At 40.2% G+C, this 20,419-nt stretch overlaps 1 protein-coding gene across 1 annotated transcript in view; it reads left to right on the plus strand.

The window, feature by feature from the left end:
• Positions 1 to 20,419, plus strand: part of LOC111756384 (igE-binding protein-like) — a 154,538-nt gene that overhangs the window by 115,972 nt on the left and 18,147 nt on the right. Inside the window, exons 5-6 of the transcript XR_010047700.1 lie at positions 5,624 to 14,326; positions 19,603 to 19,713. The gene's annotated coding sequence lies outside the window, so the exon portion shown is untranslated. The remainder of the gene's footprint in view (positions 1 to 5,623; positions 14,327 to 19,602; positions 19,714 to 20,419) is intronic.

Below are 20,419 nucleotides of genomic sequence, written 5' to 3' on the forward strand. Positions count from 1 at the left end.
CAGGTGTTTCTTATCTGGGACACAAGGATGACTGAATAAAAGGTACTTTTACAGGTCCCTAATGCTTCTTTGGCTCTGAGCCATCCTATTTCACATCCAGTATTCCCAAGGCCTTCCTTCATGGTACTGCTGTCACTTCAATGTGGCAATGCAAAATAAGGATGTAAAATTGTGAAGACCTTTAAATTCCAACCCAGATTTCCTACCCTCTGCACTGGGGTCCTGAAGATGTATCATCCATCTATGCAGAAAATAACTCCTCTGGCCCAGATAACTGCTGGTGTTGTCAAAGGAAAACAAGGACATCTGTGGATGAAGTAGTGCCTTATATCTGCAGATTGTCCTTCTCAGGGACCCCTATAGAAGATAGATAACCAAAGAATTGCAGTCTTTACAAGCTTTTACTTTTAAATCATGCATGGATCCAAATCCTTGAGGAACAGGTCCCTTTTTGGGAAAGTTTCCCTTTACTGAAGTGTAAGGCAGGTCCCCTGTTAAATTCCCTTCTGCTCTGTGTACCACAGACAGGGACCCGTATTGATCTTATGCATGCACTAGTGTTTCTCCTACACATGGAAAAAGGTCACTGAGTATCAACACCTTTGTCCACTGACCCTGGTGGATTAGTTTCAGGGTCACCAATTGGAGGCGACAGTTGCGTGATGAGAGAATTCATCTCCATCTATGAGACTTATATTCTACAGGACACATTCTAGCCAGGATGGACACAATGCTAGTGTGGTGGGTCCAGATACTAAGCTTTTCCATTGTTGACCTGAGAAACCAGGATAGACATGAACACAAACATCCATGAGTATGTCAGGTGTGTGGCTACTTAGTTGAAGGAAAATGTCTGTCCAGTGTGTCCTTCTGGGTCTATGACTTCAGCTGCATCTCATGGCACACCTAGATGTCCCAAATGTGCATGTGAGATAGCCATTGCAGTGATCATGAAGGGGAGAGGGAAAAATGCTTTCAGCATGGTATGGAGGTTGTGGAAGCAGATGCTGTTCAAGGTTGCCCTCTCTTCTCCCCTGTCTCCTCTGCCACTTGCAGCTTCACTAAATTCTCTCAGGTGAACCTGGGTCCTGGAGCTCCCTCAGCTCCAGTCCTATCTCATCACACAGTGTGCCTGATGCTGTGGGATTCTGTGATCCCTAGGATTTCCTATCATGTGACACCCACAATAAAAGTCTAGGGATTTGGATCACTATCCCCTGACAACTGTTCCTTTCTGAGACTGCCCATTTGCTTTCATTTATTTCATCTGTGAATTATTTTAATTGTTCCAGATCATATTTGAACTCTGAGCTCTGTACATGAAATATGTTATCTCTATATAGGATCCATTTCTGAAAATGTCCTTCGTGTTGCCTTCCATCTGCACCAAGTTCTGTGTCCATTTCTCAATGATCAATACTCTTTTCCCTGTATCAGGGACCTGAATGATTATTATTAATATTTTTCTTGAGATTCTGAGAGCTTCTGGAGGTAACATGTGGACTCTGTGGCACCTAGTATGTGATGTTAACTTCTCATGGTCATCTCCTGTCCTCCAGTCATCCAGCATCTTGATATCAGTGCTCCCTCCACTGTGGGCCTGAGGCACTTGCTATACCAGGAAGCACTGCTTCCCTGGGATCTGGATATTCTGTCTCTCTATGATAATTTGTGTTCATTCAGTCTGCAAATGTATTTCTTTCATTGGTGAATCAAAAGAGAATGATGTTTAATTTATCCAGATTTTTGTAGATTTGAGTATGTGATAATAATTTTCTATTTCTTTACAAGTTGGAGAAAAAGCTATGTACGACTTCAGCAGCCAAATTTGAACTCAGTGGAATTAGGGTTATAGGATCAATAATTGAAAATGACATTTGCACATCCATGACTGAAAATGCAATAACAGAGAAAGAAAGAGAAGGAAATACATGAAATGTTTTAGACATTTCAGGGATGTATTGTTAACTGGAATTAAGAAGATACATCAGAGAGAATCTGACTAAATCTCAGGAGATGATGCATTCTGGAAGATGTCCTTGTTTTGACCTGGAAACAAAAGATGCACGTGGGACATCACATCAGGAATAGGAAATCTCAGCCCTTAAAACAAGGACACATCAATGATGATGCTGGTCCAACTCAAGTGCAAGGCAAGCAGAGGAGGTGGAGGTGCATCTGACTTCCCAGGATAAGTGTGACCATGGCTACATTGTATTTTGCTGAATTAATGATTCCCTAAGTTCTAAAGTTTAAATGGAAAGAACAGGCCAAAGTTCCACTCAATGCACTCTCATAGGAAGAGAACATGAAAGCCCTTGGATTCTGCCCTGAGTCCAGCCAGGCTGCCTTTTTTTCTTCTTCCCTGGGGTCTCTGTGTGTGGCTGGGGCTAAAGTGTGTGATTAGGACTTCTGAGGGGGCCAAGGAGAAGAGAGAACTTTGAGTTCTCAGAACTTAGAAATAAGAACTTGATGCACTTAATTTACTAAAGTGAAGCATTTATTCCTCAATGATAAAAGTGATTGTTATCCAGAAAAAATTAATACATTCATTTTAGATGATGATTAATTGCCATATTAAGAAAGCAATGGTATATATGAATCTAGAGTGAAGCTGCTAGGTTGGTGAGGAGAAATTTGTTTTTCAGCACAATTAAAGATACACCCATAGGAAACAAGAGTAGCAAAATATGAGCAGTGATTCCTGTCAATACTTACATGGCAGACTTGGAGGGATGTAGAGACACAGAGCTGGAAATGCTTGGGTAGCAAGTATCATGTCACACATCATAAGGACATCCTTAACAACACAGCATATGCACCTGAAACTCTTTTGTTGTTATTGTTGTTGTTATTGTTGATCAGGAGAACCTCTTGCCAGTTAAAAGCACCCCAGGTTTATGTCTGAATTTACACTGAGGTCTTCTCAGTGTGTTTTGCTCAGTAAAATGTGATGGTGTCCTTGGAAGTCATGGAGTTCAGTTGCATGTAAAAGTGGTTCCTATTTGTGTCACCAGTGAGGGAGATGCAGACTTGGAAAGCCAGGTGGTAGATTGTGCTCCCTAACAAGTATCCCATCCATTGTAGAGCTTTCCCAGGAGGCTGGTGGCTCCAACTCCAGTAGTTACTGCAGAAAGAGCTCCTCATGGCAGTGCAGGTGAAGGACTGGAGCTCATCTCATTCAGTAGGCTCGATTCTGACTCACAAAGTGTCAGATCAGACAGCACACATGAGGACAATAGGAGTCATAAAGACTTGCCCAATCCAACAGCCAGACCCCTTAAACATCTAGAGACCTCAGGACTAACCCTAAGGTTCATGTTGTTTGCATGTTGCCTGCAGGATGAGGACACTCACAATAGCTTAGCTGCTGACAGAAATTTATTCTGCTAGCCCCTGACCTAATTTGCACTTATGTGTTGAAAGGTAACATATGGGATGCTGATCCAAGGTGACTATCAATGTGTCCAAGATTGGGCATTACTGTGTATGGGAGCTGCCCAGCCTAGCACTGACCATGTGACATTTATCCATGCCTAAGCTGTCCTCTGTTCTGTGGCTTTCATGTGTGGTTGATGTAGTTGTTAGGCATGATCCAATGTCAAAAGAGGTAGAATGCTCTTCACACTGCGGAATCTAGCAGGCTACTTTAGTGATCTCAACACGAGTGGGCTGGGGGCCTATTGTTTCTAAATTATCAATGAAGACCCAGCTTTGAGTTCAGTTTAAATAATTTTCAAGCAGGAATTCAAGGTAGATTAAGCTATTACATGATTGGTCCCCTGAATCTAATTAAGTCACATATTTTCAGGCAACTTAACTCTAAATACACTTACTTAAAAGCCATCATTTAATGTGATGTAGGAACACAATGGGAACAAGGAGAAGGGATTTGAGTGGAGCAAGCAAAGTTTAAAATATCCTTGATTGTATCACTTTGTTCAAATCAAAAACCTTGAAACAAGTTGGAAACAGGATATATGTTCTTTTAACTAAGGGAATCACAGCTAGGAATAGTCTGCTTGATTAGTGCATGATCAGCAGAAAGCAGCGGAGCAGTCAAGGCTCCCTGAATGTAGCAGAGTGCTTATATGAAAAGCAGAAGGAGGATAGGCAGAGGCCACAATTTGATTTTTCACTTGCTCTCACATCTTTAAGTTTGTTGTGCTAACTGTGCCTTTACTATTTTATAATCATTCCCTTGCACCATGAGGCCATCAGGCTGTACTCCCAATGCAATGTCCAGAGAACACTCCATGCAGGTGACTTACTTGAGGAGGTGCACAATGTACTTTTCCCATCTATCTGGGACTGTAATGGTCTAACTCCATCAAATATGAGTCTTTCAGAATTCACATTGGTTTCCTCTTCAACATCTCCCTCATTCATGTCACATCATTATCATGTGTGCCTCACATAATTAGCTTAGCTTTTCTATATTCTTTCAGTGCATTTTTTAGCATTGTTCATAACTAGATTCAACAGGTCCAATGTCTTATTACTTATTCCTTCTGTGCCTGTGCCAGTTTTCAAATTGAAAGATTTTTGTTATGCCCCTCGAATCATGTAGAATGATTCACTTTGAGGTTTTTTGGTTTCTTTACCATCAGTGCCACACAGTTGAGTTTTGGGAGTGTTAGGATTTCTGGGAAGAATTCTGTTGGATTGCCTACTTGTTTTTCTATTTGTGTTTTTTGTTTGTTTTGTGTTGAGAATAGTTAGTTTATTACAGTGTACTACTTATTGTAGAGATGTCTTTGGTTAATTTCTGATTTTCAGTGATGTTCCTTGGAAGGGGTAAACCAGCAGCCATTGCCTTGTGTCCCAAGATTGAATCACTTCTGTTTAATTGATATGTAAGTTTGTAGCATGCTGGGCCTGATACACATTTCTCCATAATGGGTCACAATATTATTAATAACACCAAGTTAATGTAGATATTTGCATGTCAAAGAAAGTCAATTAATAGCAATACTTTGGTATGGTAATTAAATCAGTAGCCACTGTGTCATTAAATGCAAAATGAATAGCAACCCTAAGGACCAATAAAGTACTACACTTATCAATAGAAAACATATCTATATTTATCGTATGAATGCCAAGACAAAAAAAAATATTGACCTGCTGTTAACTAAAGTAAATATCTACTAAATGGAATATATTTACCTCTAAAATGTAGAACATTATTCAAAGGCAATACTGTAATGTACGTTAGTCACATAAAGATTCATAAATTCAGTAGCTACACTAGTCAAAATAGAGGTGTGTGAGAGCAGAGAATGGAAAAAGGAATTAACAGATTAATGAACAAGATATAAGAAATATTAGTATTTGAAAGTGCAAATATAGGCAGGTTCTGGGGTTTTGAAAACCTGGTCATGGCTTGATTCACCCTCTAATGGTACAGTGGATTAGTAGGTTGTTGGTGAGGGGCTATTTTCTTGGCCACTTAGTGTCTCACACAGGATGCCACTGGTTTGGTTACACCCAATGTGAAGTGCTCTCTTTAAATCAGCAGAGGCTTGTGCCAAGCATTTGGCTGACTATAACAAAGGTTGACAATTGAACCCTAATCCTTCAACTTATTGAACTTATTCAATCTGCTCCATCCATTCTTTTCCAGCCACCGAAAATGGACTCAGATACTTACCAAGTGCCATGAGTTGGAGGACATTTTCCTTATAAAACTGAGAAGGTGATAACCTATACTTTTTTTGCAGTTCTTAGTGTGGACAAAAAAATTGTGGGAAGGTAAAATTATCAACCAACATTTCTGCATAATTACAGCCACTTGTTCTCTAATGAGTTTTGGATGAAGAAAAGATATTAATGAGTTAGATCACTGTGTCACAGGAAAAAGAATTTAGATACACCTCTTTGGAAGGCTCTCAAATGGTTTGGCCAAAATATATACTCATTCACATGAAGATAATTTTCCTTCTACACCAGATAATCATTCAGGTAATGGTTTCTCTAGTCTTTTAGATTTTGTGAATAATTATAATTATTTCAATTTATTTCTTGTTGTCACTATGATTATCATATACCTGTTTTATGTGCATCAGGAATTTACACTCATACTCCTGCAGATTTTATGTCACTAGCACTGCACTTACACATTTTCTCTTCCTTGCCATTTTCCCCCTTCCAAATTTTACAATTCATTCTTTTCCAGCAAAATGGATCTTCTTTGGAAGTGTCCTGCTTACTTGAGGACACACACTAAAGCACTGGGTGAATTGCTCCATGTACTTCCACCAGCAAATGATCCTGCAGTGAGTGAGGCAGAGACACAATTGTTAATATTTGAATTCAGACTGAAATTTATGGAAAGTAAGACATTTTGGAAGTGTGTTTCTCACACAAGATAGGAACAGCAATGGGGACATGGGATTGGAATTAGATTTCCACCTCAGAAGATCTTAGTAGAAAGTAAACTTAGTTCTTAACAGACAAGTGAAATTGTGTTTGTGGTGTACAACATGCTGTTTTGAAGTGTATCTGCCACCACTGAACCAGGTAACACCCACAATTTTTGCTTAAAACTATAGGGAGATTTAAGATCTTTCATACATTAAACCACGGAATTAGATTTCTTAGGAAGTGCTGGCTAGGATATGAGAGAAAAACCCTGAGCCACTCTGCCCACAAAGGGGCATTGCTGCCAAACTAAGATGTTACTAGTGAAGAATTCCATGAGCAGATGAGGACCCTATGGGCAAAGGGTAAGACACCATCCTTATCTTGCCTGTGTCTGGGAACCACTGTGCCTATGATGATGTCTTGATATTAGAAACCACATCAAAAGAAAGGAAAAAGCATTATACTAAATCTAAAGACCAAAAGACACAAATTACATCTGGATAGGCTTCTACAAAGTGTTTCTATATTTTCTAATATTATAAAACAGATGAAAAAGAAAACACTAGTTTGAAAAAGCTGATGAGTCAATTTTAATGAAGACCTTTCTCAAGCTTCTAAAGTTGAACAACACTGTATAATTGTAATAAAACTGTATGACTGTATTACTGAAATAAATAAACTCTTAGAGAAGGAATCACACCACGCTTAAAATCTAGGTTGGAATAAATGCTATTATATTCAAAGAGTGATAGGATGATTATATACCATATTTAATGCAATATAACCATTGTTCTATATTTAACAAATAAACAATAGCAAATATAAAAAAAATCAGTGCTTTTATATGTGTGGAATTGGCAGGTGCTGACTTTAAGCCATGTTCTTATTGTGCAGAGTGTTGGTTTATAACTGGGAAGGAGCGGGAGTGAGAAGAAGCTACTTGGGCCAGGTGAGAAACTCCTGAAATCTGGTACAGTAGTACACCACCATGTCCTCTGAGGTCATAGAGTACAGCTGCAAGGAAAAATTGTGGGCTGTGTCAGCTGTGATGGAGATGCAGTCATGGAAGCCTGAGTTTTATTTTGTATTCCCTGTCCAGTACTTCATCCACTGTAGTGCTTTCCCAGGAGGCTGGTGAATCCAACTTTAAGCATAACTACAGGTGATGGAGTCACTGGTGACATTGCAGGTGAGGATCTGGGTTTCTAGGGGCTTCACCAGGCTGGGTCATGATTCTCAAAGTGTCATATCAAATAGCACACCTGAGGACAAGGGGAGACATTGTGAGTCTTTCCCTTCCCATATCCTGACCCCTACAAAGAAGTAGATACCCCAGAACTCTCACTCAGTGGAGTTGCCATTAGACAGAGAAGGGTCCACAGCATCTCCATGTTGCCTGCAGGATGAAGACCTCCACTTCCAACCTGCAGGTGACAGAGATTTCTTCTGCTAGCATGTAGGATGATTTGCATGTGTGAATCAGGGGCTGTATAAGGACTGAGCTGGGACAACAGGGCATCCTCACATCTGGCCCTCATGGGTGGGACCTGCTGAATGTGTCACTGCTGATATGGGAGTCAGCCCTGGCAGATGTATTCTCTGTTCTATGTCTTTACACAGTGTCAAGCTGTAGGTGATGATCACATAAGGAAAATATTGAAGGTTTCAGTTTGTCTTCTGTCAGTCCAGCATTCTGTGGCTTTTATACTAATTTCTGGAGAAACCTTTTTTGAAAGTGATGTTCCAGCTGATGCTACTGGTGGTCTCTACCTTGGCCCCACATGCATGGAACTGTTTCATCCATGTTAGTCATAATTCATATTGATATCTTCTCCAGACATCTTCTATCTACACAGGTGAGTACTGTGCTGGCTCTGATACAAGATAATGACCTAGTGCATGCCAAATTTTTAGCAAGATTTGGATTGCTGAGAGTTCATATCTGAGAAGAGTGTGCTCAAATCTTAGGGCAGGTAACAGCCAGTGACAGCAAGGCAGAGGATGGGGCTGATGTATCTGGACTGAGGTTTGCTGGTGTTTTTGATGCCTGAGAGGTGAGGCCCACAGGAAGGAGGGAAGCCTTGATCTCCATGCAGCACAGAGAGAGTACTGCAGACAGCACAGGGAGGATAATTCAGTCAAAACTGATTCTATTCAAATTGAACAGTACATGAATTGGAGATAAAGACTCCTCATAAGTGTGTCTCCAAAAGAAGAGGGCTGCTGCCTTGATGATGATCTCCAGGCAAAATCTTCACAGCATATTGATTTTGTCATCTGGCCCTTTGTGTCATGCTCCAAAATATAGATACTCTGCAACTGTCAAGACTTGTGACAAAAGCCTCCACACTAACTCTGGTGTATAATGGAAGAGTAGGGAAATGAATTGAACAGGAAAAAGACTGTAAGGGAGCAGAGGGATCTGGAAGAATCTGTGTGTATCTATATTTAGATGATGGGAGTGATCTGACACCTTCAAGGGAGAGCACAATGTCAATGGAAGGAAAGTGGATAGAAAAGCAAATGAACTTTTATCAAATTTAGAAAAAACAAATACTTGAGGACAAGAAACTATGTGACTTTCAGAAAGCAAAATGGACATATTTTAAAAATAAAGCACATCATTATCAGGAGCATTTCAGTCTATTTTTGTCCCACATTTCTTTATCATTTCATATATTGAATGACACTATTCTTTGCCATATGGGGCAGTTATGAGTTAAGCAGAAACAAGTAACTTCATGCTAATGTTTGTGGAATATACCTTTTTGTTTTATTTTATTTATTTTAATTTCTTTAAATGTATCCTAAAATCATGAAGTTTTTAATTATCTTAGGGAAAACATGTGATGTTTAAATACATGTGAAACTCATGCTGAATATAAATCAGGAGAAGAATTTTTCTCCTTTAGGTTAAAATCATCCCAACTCAGTTCTGCTAGCTTTGTGAAATTCACATTGTGGTACTGTTACCTATACTGATATCAATTTGCAAAAGCAACTAGTGCCTCTTGTTCCATAGAACAATCCCTCAGTATTCATTCACCAATCTCTCCCTTCTTTCCTTCAGTCCCTTTTTTAATCTGTAAGAAAAAAAACTGAGGCATATTTTTTCCTGTGTTGTGCTTTCTGATGAAGTCTGGCTGTGCATCTCAGTGTCTTCTATGTAGTTTTGTTTTGTTGAGCTTCCAACAGCAAGGAGTGTGAGTTTCTACTGCTCAACAGGTTAGCAGGCTGGTAATATCATGTGAGGACTGGATTCACTGAAAAAAGCATTTTGTGATTTCTTGATAATTAATTGGGGTTTCCATAATTAAAATAATAGCACTTTGGCATTCACATGACTATTTGCATTTACATATCTTGTTTAGTAATGTGTCACTCAGATATTATATTTATGCTTTTGGGGAATGTCAACACAATAGCTTGTGATTTGTAGTGGTTTCTCAAGATTGTGCTCAGAAACTTGTTCTCTAGTTTTCAATTGCTTCCTTGAAAGTAGATGTGCACATATGTATGTACACCTAAAAAGTGACCTATATATACATGAGTGTGATATACATACACATACATACACAAAATATGTACTGTATATAAGGCACATGCTAATAAAAAGAAACAAAGCTGTAGAATATAATTCATCATTCAATTGTAAATAAATACACATTATCTTAAAAGCCCTAGTAATATGATTTTCTTTTAAAATAATCTAAATTAAACATTTACAATCTGCTTGAAGCAAATTTTTAGTTGACAAAATAGTATGGTAACATTTGAAGAATAAAAAAGAGACTCAGTTAAAATTTTTGAGTTAATAACCGCATGTCATGATTGATGTTTCATGTGAAGTAAAAGGAGCATGCTAATATGAAATGCCAATAATAGAGAAAGCTGGTGCTGGATAATGAAACTCTCTGTATATTGTTAATGTTTCCGTTAATTGATAGCTATGTATTTAAATAAACATAAAGTGAATTGATTTGTTCACTTTTTCCCAATTTTCATTCAATATCTAGCAAATATCATTGTAATTGACACCTCCCATTTTTGGAAATGGATGGAAATGAAAGACAACTGAACTAAAAACCTATTCTGTTTGAAATTGTCCAGAAGCTCATGAACATGTCAGGCAGTTCTTTCCTTCTGGATTATTCCCAGGCTCTGGTTCACTGTTGTGGTAGCTGAAAAGGGGGGCATGTGGAGATTCCATGTGGTAAAAATAATGGCTGCTGCTCTGAATTGCATCCTGCTGTTCATGAGTTCTCCCACAGGGAAACTTATGTTTGGGCTCACACAGATGGCCTCACACTGTGTCTCTTGCACAGTAATGCATGGCCATGTCCTGGAGTCTCAGGCTGCTCAGTTCCATGTAAGCTCTGCTAGAGGATGTATGAGGTAAGGGGCCCCTCCTGTGGAATTTCTGAGCATATTTTGTTTCTCCACCCTCTGGATCAGTCCATCTCATCCATTCCAGGCACTGACCAGAGCCTCTGTCACACCATTGTATGAGGCCGTCTGTGAAGGTGTATACAGAGTCCTTACAGGAGACCTTCATTGAGGAACTGGGCTTTCTGAGTTAAACTCCAGATGGATGGCACCTTAGGAACTTGTTGAAAGGGTTTTGCCCTAGATAGGACACTACAGCAGTGAGATGCCTGACCAAAGGACATTTACCTTGAGGTCATTTTCCCTACCCCTAGGCAATTTACCTGTGGTGCAAAATGAATTCCAATGGGTGCTTGGGTGTCAGTGATGCCCCTTTAGGCACCACCACAGGCCAAAATATATATATGCCTGACACCATGTGTCCAGCAGAGAAAGCCAGGCCCCAGTAGTAATGGAGTTTCTCTCCACATACTTAAAATAAAGGCCATTTTACTTTATTTTCTGCCATCTAATTCGGGCAAAAATCCTATCAGTTAGTTCCCTGGCCAGGAACCTGAGTGTGAGTGACTCCTGGGGTCCTCGCAGTTTGAGGCCCCTGCTGATTCATTGACTGGACTGCCTCCTGGATTAATTCATTTCTCAACACACTGGAGATGCTCAACTTGTTGCTGCTGGTCTGCAAACAACACCGGCCTAATTCATTTACTGCAGGTGAGTCAACACCCATCCAAGGATCACTCCGTAATTTTGGGCATGTCCAAAACTGGATCTTACTTTTCCATCGCTGAACTGAAGTAGCAGTTCTCATATTCCTTGAGCAATCTGAGACAGAGCCATTACTGTAGTCCCCTGGGACTCCACCAATGCCTTTTGGTGATGGCTAGAGGGCAAGAGTTGGAATCCATTAACCGTGCATCCAAAAGATTAGGTGACGACCTGCTTCTGGAGTAGCCAAAGTTCACTTTTGGCTCATTTTAATTTTATTCAATCATGGGAAATACTTTTTCTTCTCCCCAAGTAAACACACTTTTGAGGTGCCTGATTCATAACCTTGGTGCTCTTGGCCTCTAAAAGACTATGAAAATCCAGAAAGCTGATCTGTTATGTATGTTTTCATCACAACGGTGGCAAGGTAGCAGAAACTCTTCATCTGTAGGCCTTTTTCACTTTAAGGAAGTGTCTTTCACTCTGCTCCTTCAGGATCTCTCCCCAGCCCAACACTTAGAATGCCACTCCTTTCTTTACAGTTTCTTGTCTGAATCTCAAACACCAAATTCTGTAGCTTTCTCAACCAAAGGCAGAGACCCCTGTATCATCTTCACCTCCTGCTTCACTCACCTGGCTCCAATTTCTCAATTCCTCCTCAGAGCAGGAAGGTGGCTGGGAATTGGGGAGGTGCACATGGACTGTGTTTGGCTGTGTGCAGGCAGGGCGGGTGGCAACAGTGCATGGTGCACATGGACTGGCCTGTGCAGGCTGCTCTGGGATCTCACACCATGTGCCAGCTCTGCACTCCCTTGTGGGCTCCATGTGCCCCCCCCCCAGGCAGTCCCATTCCCTGTGCATGGCTCAGCTCTGGTCAGACCCAAAGTTTGGTTCCAGGTAGTGGTGCAGAGGAGGTGGTGACAGGATAATGGGGGGGGGGCAAGGGCCTCCCAGCAAGGTGGCAAGGTGGGGTCCCCTGGCACTCATTTTTCACTTTCTAAGCTATCTCAGATTAGCCATAAATTAGGTTACTTTTCTGCTATTCTTATTTCAAGAGATCTCTATTTGGACTACAAGAAGGTTCAAACTAGTCAATGTATTATAGTTCAGATTGGTCAACTGTATTTGAGTGCACTCTAATTTTATAAGATATTGTCAGTCTATATATTTGTTGTCTGTTGGTTCAGTCCATTTATAATGTACGTATCATCTGCCCATGTTTATCCGTTTGCCTGCCCTATAAACAGCTGTTCATTTTTATTTGAGCTCACCAATCTTTTTGCCTCTTTTTGCAATTTTCAAACCATTTAATCAAATTTTATTTGGGATATAGATTTAGAAAACACGCTTCACCTAGTTTGCCAGCTGGTCACAATGATACAAAAATTGGTTAATCAAAATTCCTTGGGGTGAGGAGACTTTGGACAGGACTTCAAATGATAAACAGGAAAGTGTCCACATGGTAATTTTAACCAGCTCTTGGTCAGTAATTCGAGTCCCCAATAATCTCCATAGCCTTATGGGAGATACCACAACTAAAGTTCATATGACTAAGACAATTCATTGTTGCTCATCTGATAGTATATTCATGCCTTCAGATATAAAATTGGGATTGTTTTTGCTGACTAGACCAACATGATGTCACCAGTCAAATAATAATTTTTAAACAAAAATTCATGTAATTATGATAAGTATTTTCTTTCAGATCTAGACATTTGTTTAGAGATGCTTCACAAACTTCTTCAGTGCTCAAATATTAAAATACCCATGGTTAAAAGCCATTTAATGTTCTCAGTTAAGTTTACTGCCTATACTGCACTGTATTGTTATCAATTTTCTGAATGTTCAACAACTGAAATTAAGAGATAATTATAAATTCCTTTTGGATTCCTTTTGCTAGAATCCACTGGATCTTTTCCAGAAAAAAATAAAAGATTATATGATACATGCAGAACAAAGAGACCAGCACAGGGGCAAGGGCCAGGTAGGAGCCTTTCCCAGCCTGTGCACTGGCCCTGGCTCAGCCCTCCACTGTGCCATAATTAATGATACTCATCTGGCATTAAATGACACTGTAGCTGATCTCTTTCCCAAGTAAAAAAGTAAAATTAATAAAACAGGCCATCCTCCAAAAATCAGATGGCACTAGACATTCTAACAGCATAAGAGGTACTTATATATGTCAAATGAATGACATGTCAGTTTCTAAAATTCCCTGGACCTTATCCTCCTTATGAGAAGCCATTACTAAAGTAATAATCATAAATAGCCTGTTGATTGTATTATTTGACTCCTGCATAATTAAGGGATTCTTTGCCTTTGTCTCCTTTCGACTTAATTGATACACCTACCCAAGATAAAAAACCAGATGTCTTGTGAATGTAAAAGTGACAGATACCTTCCACTGTGGGCCAGATCCAAAGACAGAAGGCTAAACTTGGTCCTCAAACCCCACAGGGAGAACTTCTTAATATGGCTTTTCATGTTTTCAGCAACAGAGATTAAAAAATAACAATCTGATCTTTTAGCAGTGACAATTGGAGCTCTGAGACAGGTAAACTGACAAAAGGTAGAGCTGCCTGAGCCCTTCCCAGACCATGCTTCAAGTGCAGCAAGGAAGGACATTGCACAAGAGAATGTCCCAATCCTGGCATTCCTTTGAGACCTCACCCCAGGGACACTGAACTGTTCTAGCCACTAGAGAGCAGGCAAGCAATCTTCTAACTCCTTTTCCTCACAGGAAACGCTACCACTGCCAGATTCATGGCTGACAGATCTGCTAGACTTGCTGATGAAGATTAATGTGTCTTGTGGCCCACAGCCCCCAGCAAGTTGTCCTTTTCAGAGCTCTAAGTACCACTAGATGTCTCAGGTAAGACATTCTCTATACTTGTGGACATAGAGGCCATGTATAGTGTTCCTTAGTTTTCAGGTCACTATATTAAGTCCTCAGTCTCTAGAGTGGGTCTTGATGACCAGCCTATGCATTATTTATAGACAGGGCCTTATTCATGCAGGTCCCAGATTCATTTCTTCTCTGGTCAATTCCATAGTTTGACACACCTCCAATCCCACCTGCATTGCCCATGCCATGCCTTACCACTCATATAGTCATAGTCATAGAACTCATATAGTTATTTTTGTCATAGATCTTAAAAATGTCTTTTTTTTATTCCTTTGTGTTTATGCAGACTGACCCAGAGGCTCTGAGGTATCAACAGCTTACACGTCTTATCTCTAATAAAACCTCTCCTCAGGGACACATAACATCCCCTTTGTTTCCTATTCATCAATTTCTCAGATACAACACTGGTCAAGACTCACAGATGTTACACACATGCCCTGCCACAAAACTCTCAAATATCTGTCACCTTTGTACATTTTCAGGATACATAAAAGCCTTTCCTATAACCCGGGAGACTGCTAATATACTTATTAAAGTTCTGTTATGGCAAATCATCCCAAGGGTACAACCAAGGAGGAGTGGCCCATACGTGGTCTTCTTGGCATCCTCAACAGTGGTCAGAGTTGCTAAACTGCCATCCTGCTTCCACGTCACTCAAGTGGTACCCTCCCAGTCCTAAATCTAACCATCCTATCATCTCTGTTACACCAAAGCCTCACAGCCACAACTCTCAAGCTATGACATGTTTTGTAATTCAGTTTGGTTCCTAATTTCTTACATTCTATTAATTATCCTTTTTACAGCAGGACTCTTAACAGTCTTTCTTAAAGACTGCCATGTCATGGATAAGATCATCTTCATGTTGTTCTATGTGACAACTGTCTTAGTTCTCTCTATCCTCAGCTGTTTGGTCAAACATAACACCCCTGAAGGCTTAGGATTTTACCTTCCCTGTAGTGACAGAGCCATGGCCATCCTCACTCCTCTTATTCTTTACAGCTCAACTTGTGGACCAGAGACAAGTCCTACCTACCTACCCTCTTAACTTTTACCATGTCAGATAGGGGAATAATCAGCTCTCATATCTATACTCTTCTAACCCCACACTTAAGTTTTCAGAATTCCACTTCACCATGGTAATGATTCTACCTCACCATGGTAATGATTATGCATATTTAAATCAAAGGCATATTTCCTTCTAACTCAACTGGGTCCTTAAGTATGATAGTGGCCTGCCTCCTCATAGCAGCTTATCTCTTTGTTTTTCCAGTCTAACATGCAGGCATTAACCAATGATAAAGTTATCCTGACTGAAACACTGGCACCAGCTTCTGCATGGGCATCAACCATCATCCCATCAACTGTCCTAAACCCAAACATGGCACCCTTTTTCAGCAGGAAGTACTAAGAGAGAGAAAAACTTTGCCCTTTTCCTAACAATAAAAAAAGAATGAAAAGATTTCACCCTAGATAGGATACTACAGCATTGAGAGGTGGGACCAAGGGACATTTACCTTCAGGTCATTTTCTCCACCACTAGACAATTTACCTGTGGTGCAAGATGAATTCCAATGGGCTGCTAGGATGTCAGCAATGACCGTTTAGGCACCAGCCCAGACCAAAGCTATATGCATGCCCCTAGACTACATGTCTGCCAGAGAATGCTAGGCCCCAGTGGTCATGGAGTTTCTCACCACATCCTTAAAAATAAAGACCACTTTACTTCATTTTCTGTCATCTAATTTCACCAAAAATCCTATCCTATACTTGTGAAGGGAAGATACAAGTTGGAGTCAGTGTCTCCTGAAAATTTCTGGTCTCCTTTGCAGCCCTAACCTTCAGGATGACCTTCCACTTAAGAGCTGCCACCAACAAGAGGATCCTCCATGCCAGGTCCATGGTGAGGAACATGGTGTAGAAGGAAGTGATGGCTGTGGAATCATGTAGCCATAGACATATCCATATTTACCTCAGGCAAATGAGGTATTGCATATTTACTTCAGGAAAATTGAGTTATTTGCATATTAACATGGCAGAAATTTCTTAGCTCTTCACTCAACCCTAATCAAAGCAGAGGACAAAGTAGTTTTCCATAGGCTATGCAGCAGTGTCCTGTGAGGATCCATGTGCTTATCCTGTCTGAGCAAATGAACATCCTGCCACTTCTGTAAGTCCTGTGCATACAGCCCTCACTTCTCTAAGAATCAAAGCACACAGAAAGCCTCTGCACTCTGAATCCTCCTCTGAATGAAATATATACCACCTGAACTTCTTCTTGGGCATGAATTTTTAATAAGACAGGTCTCAGATCCTAAGGAAACAGCTCCAGGTTTCACAACTGCTCCCAAACTGTAGAAGTGTATGGAAGATTCTAGTAATCCAGCTTCTCCTGAACCACAGGTTAGTCCCTGTCTGGGTCACAAAAATTTATATACACTGCCTCCAGCCCACAGGAAAGAGTTGAACCAGTTGCAGTGTATCTTTCAGTGAGGGCAAACATGATTTGTATCTAAGGCAGGCTTCACTCCATCTACAAATGTCCCAAAATCAATCATCATGGTCTATATAACACCTTGGTGAAGAAGGTATGGCCTGCAGAGTGTCAGCCCACCCAGCACATGTATTAGTGCATGGCTCTATACCCTACCTGTGGCACATTCTACTGGACTCATCTTGTTGGACTTCTTGCTCAGTTTATTGGGCAAGGCACACTAGAATGATGACTCTGCACTAGATCTTAAGGGACCGAATTAGATTTACCTAGGATCTATACCATGATCAGAGGTGCTTTAGGCTAATTAGTGTGGCCTGTGCCTAGAATTCCCAGTGGAGCCACATGTGTGTACCTGTCCCAGACCAACTGATAGGTGAGACCCAGAGCAGGACACATTCATCATGTTAATAATCATGGCTCCAAAATAGAGCAGCCTGGCTGGACCATAGAATGGTCCAGAGCTTGTCTGGCCCAGAAAGGACTGCATTCAACCTGAGGAGGACTAGAGTGACTTTAGCAAACTTGGATCAGGAATCCAAACTGAGAACTTTACAATGTGGCCTTCAGGGTATCCCAAAGTGCTAAAAACTGTGTTTACCTCAAACTCTCATTATGTCCTGAGTTCCCTCCCAGCAACTGCCTAAGCCGTGGTATCAGGACCTCATGTTTCAGTCACCACTAGTCATATGAGCCCAAGGTTGCAGTTGAGGAGAGCTATGGAAGGACACATGTTTCTTGGTGTCTCCTGAACCTGATCTGCATAATGCAGACACTAGAGAAAACACACGAGGAGGTAGCATCATTGCCCACTGATCCTGTGAGTTACTGCCAGGGAAACATCTGGGTCAGAAGCTCCCTGGTTATCTGCTTAATCTCCATTAGGGACACCCAACTTCTACAGGACACCTTGTCAAATGGAGTGTCATGGTGCTATTCTGTTGGTTTCAGGATGCTTGTTTCTTCCCCTTGTGTCCTCAGATCCCTTAGCAGACATGGATACAGAGTCTGAATTCTCAGGCAGGAATTTCCGTTTTGTGATCCTTGGCCTGTGAATCTAGGTGCAAATGCAGAGAAATGCCTGGATGTTCCACAAATCCCAAAACAAAAAGAACAAACCTTGAATAAGACACGAAGAGGAGAAGAAAAAACGAACCTGAGTCTCTGAAGGATGTGAGCAGAGTGTAGCAGTTATTTGTGAGTGAGGCTGGACAGGGCTATCTTGCCATCTCCTGTCTTATCTGCAGTCTGGTCCTTGGCTTCTACAAATTTTTGCTCAAATTAACAGAGGACCTGTAGCCTCTTCATCTTTCAGCCACTCTCATCACACTGTTTAAGTGAGCAAATGAAATTCACTCTTACTTTAGAGCAAAAAATCACCATGAGAATAGAGAATAGAGTATAGAGGTATGCTTGATAATTTAAGGAAAGTTTTATAATAAAATATGACTGATACATACAGAATCAACAGACTTAAAATAAGTAATATCAATATGAAATTTTGAGCCTCTGATAAAGAAACAGTGTATGTTATGAAAATGTAAATTTCATCATAAATATTCTCTATTATTTTACTGATTCATAGATTGAAATCTATGGGAGAAAATGGTATGGGGAGGAGAGATATAGAGAGACAGATGAGACAGTGACTGAGAAAGAGACACAAAGAGATTGTATCTCATTGCTGTTACAAAACACAAAACACACAGATGTTTAAGGAGGACAATTTTATTTAAATAACAGTTTATAGATATTCCAGTGCATAGTTCTTTGGTTCCATGTCATGAGTACATGACAGAGGAGTCTGGAACATGGTAAATATTTCATGGAATGACAGGCATAAACAACCTACCTTAACTTTCAACTAGCCATTTGTATTCTATCTAGGCTTCAAGTCCATTTGTTGGTGCTACTCAGATTCAAGGTGGGCCTGCCATTATTCACACTCAGAACTGTGACAAATCCATTTAGCGCATGACTTTAACCCATATTCTCTCACCTTTGGCTACCCAAAGCCATATATCCCCACATAAGTAAGCATACTTACGTGGTATTTGGGGTCATCTAGATCCAAGTCATAGCATTTCATCCATGGTCCCCAAAGCATTCATGTGCAAAACAATTTAAATGCATTTAGTCCACCTATAAGAGTTGGCAAAATCCTAATATTTTCAGCAATGTTGACTTCTTAAATCCAAATTTTCCACCGAAGTATAAGCAGTGAACCATTTTAAGAACACCTTTAACACACAATAGCTCAAGGTAAATGTTCCAAAAAGATACAGAGAGAAAAAAGAAAAGAATGGAACTTAATCAACTCTAATACCCAGAAGGAAAATCTTTTAAATTCCATAGTTACACATCCAGGTTGTGTTACAATCTGTAGCAAGTTGTGAACTCTCAGGGGCTTGAATTCTGTGAAACTACAGAAATGAGAGTGAATGTACATTCCATGTCTTCCATGTTGAGACACGTTTGCTCTGTCTGTGTAGCTTCTAGGGAAAAATATTTCTGGCTTCTCCAAGGACATTCTTGGTTCTTCACTGGGATTGAGCTTCCTGTACAGTTTCAAACACTGTCTGCTCAGAATTACACTTCCTGCTATCCAAAGCCTTCTTCTGAAATCTGGTTGAGAGCCTTCCTGACTTCAAAACTCTTGAATTCTGCATGTGCCAAAATTCAATACAAGTTGAAAGATGCCAAGTATACCACCAAGTGGAATAATGGTCAATTTCTCTTTTTTTGTTTGTAGGGGACAAATGTCTCGATTTCTAACAGCTATGAGATCAGTCTGAGGAACAATTTTGCTGGGCCACCATCCTAAAAGAACATGATGAACTGTAACTGTCTTCTCAAAGTAAAGGTTGGTAAATTTGAGATTGCAGAGTGTGCAGTACTTCTAATATTTGTGATTTCTTCAATGCCATTTTTTCTATTATCCTATTCATATTTAACAACCAGGTTATTCTCTAATCCATTTTTCAAGCTTTAAATGTACTGAACTTTCAGTTCTGTCCAAAGTAAAAAAATAAAAAATAATTTTTAATCATTTCACTGAACCATTTGTTCTTGATTCACAAAATAAATGTGGTTAAAATCCCAACTGTAGTCATACAACCACCACAATATTAGATGGCCTTGAAATTTGTTCTGCCAGGTTTATTGTCCCAAGTAGATTTAATCTCAGCCTTTATGAAAGTCTGTGGACAAAACCAAAAGTACCAATAAATTTTCTTCCCAAGCAGTACACTCATGGTCTGTAGTCCACAAAGTAATGTAGTCCTTATAGCTAACTGAGTTTTACTGAGCCTAATCTTTAAAGGATGCACTTTCATCATTCTGGACTTCTGATCTCTGATAAATACCTCCCATTAATTTCTTGGTGTGTGTGTGTGTGTGTGTGTGTGTGTGTGTGTGTGTGTGTGTGTGTTTACATTTCTGTCTTTTTGAGAAAGTCCATATCCAATGAGGTGCTGAACTCTCTAAATACCCCAGGCTGTCCTTGAACCTCATACAACCCTACTGCCTCAATATCCCCAGTGCTGAGAAGAGAGGCATGTTCCACTCTT

This window comes from Cavia porcellus, unplaced genomic scaffold (genome assembly GCF_034190915.1).
Source record: "Cavia porcellus strain 051 isolate PalLab524CR breed Dunkin Hartley unplaced genomic scaffold, mCavPor4.1 scaffold_5, whole genome shotgun sequence".
NCBI lineage: Eukaryota > Metazoa > Chordata > Mammalia > Rodentia > Caviidae > Cavia > Cavia porcellus.